We start from the raw sequence: 1,462 nt of genomic DNA, 5'->3' as shown, positions 1-1,462 counted from the left end.
CATGGCTTCTCCCAGTGCAGCCTCGCGCCTGCTGGCAGGACAAGGCAGAGCATCTATCCATGGGTGGCTTGGCTTCAGCAAGGTTGGATGCAGCCAGCATCACCCGGAGGACAAAAGCTGCTGGGTGATCTGCCCCTTTATTGCCTCTTTGGGGATTATTAGAGATCCAAAAGCCCAAACAGTTGCTTTTTCCCTGGCTGTGGAGCTCCTGTGCTGCTCATGGGTGTCCCCATGCCCTGCCTCCACTGCCTGCTGTTCATCCCCCGGCTGCAGAGACCCTCTTTCCACCACATGCTGCTCCTGCCTGGCCAGGCTGAGCAGTACAGGGACATGGCGCTGGGCAGGGATGGGTGGGGATGGGGCAGGTACGGGACACCGCTGGGTCTTGGTGGCTGACACGCTGTTTTGGGGGGGGTGTCAGGAGTGGTCCAGGCGAGGGAGAGACACGTCAGAGCCAGGGCAGGAGAAGCAGTTGTCTCCCTGTGCCTTGTCCTTGATTCCTTCGCCCCCCCTCCCAACCGGTGCCCAGGGAGATCCTGCAATTTTCCACTATCATGCCAAATTTATTTCTGCAAAGTAAAGTGAATGCTTCCTCTGTGTTTTTTGAGGATGTTCTCCTCCCCCCCAGCGACGGCAGCAGATCCTCCCCGCCAGCAACGGCAGCAGATTTGCAGACACTGCCAATCAGAAGTGGTTGGAGCTGTTGGGGAACTTCCCTGACAGCCTTCTGTTGGGCTGTTAGCCTTGATGTGCGAGGAGCAGTCTGTCTCCCATCTCAGGAGCCTCTCTCCGCAGTCCTGGATGCCCCTGCGGGGCTGGGTTCGGGCTGCGGGGGCGGGGGGTGTTTCCCTGCAGACCTCAGTCCTGGCGCTGGTGCTGGGTCCGGGCTGTGCTGCCCTGGGTGTCGTCACCCTGCGTGCTGGGCAGGGTTGTGTGCAGGGTTTCACATTCATGGGAAGCAGCTCGGCTTCCACTTGAGCAGGTTTATGAAGAAGTTCATGAGAAGCCGTTCCAGCTGGCTGGGACCAGGTCACACGCTATCTGGACCCCGATCGCTGCTGGCAGCATCATGAGGGTGCTGCGGGTGGGGAGGGGGCAGCACAGGGAGATGCTCTGCACTCTGGCAAGGTCTGGGCTGGGGGAGATGCTCTGCCGAGCTGGGTGAAAGGCTCTCCTCTCATGAGGAGCCTTTCCCATCTGCACTAACCACAGAGGAGTGGTGGCCGGTTCCAGGCTGCAGCTCTACCCTTGCTGGCTGCATCACCTGCCTTGAAGTCTCCCTGTCCTACAAAGGATGGAGACAACAACAAGTGCTGAAGAGGAGGCTGAGGGGAGACCCCATCACTCTCTGCAACTGCCTAAAAGGAGGTTGTAGTGAGGTGGGTGCTGGCCTCTGCTCGAAAGTAAGAAGGGATGGGACAAGAGGAAATGGCCTCAAGTTGCACCAGGGGAGGTTTAGGCT

This window comes from Pterocles gutturalis, unplaced genomic scaffold (assembly GCF_000699245.1).
Source record: "Pterocles gutturalis isolate BGI_N339 unplaced genomic scaffold, ASM69924v1 scaffold38221, whole genome shotgun sequence".
Taxonomy (NCBI): domain Eukaryota; kingdom Metazoa; phylum Chordata; class Aves; order Pterocliformes; family Pteroclidae; genus Pterocles; species Pterocles gutturalis.
Note: the sequence above shows the minus strand (reverse complement) of the source record.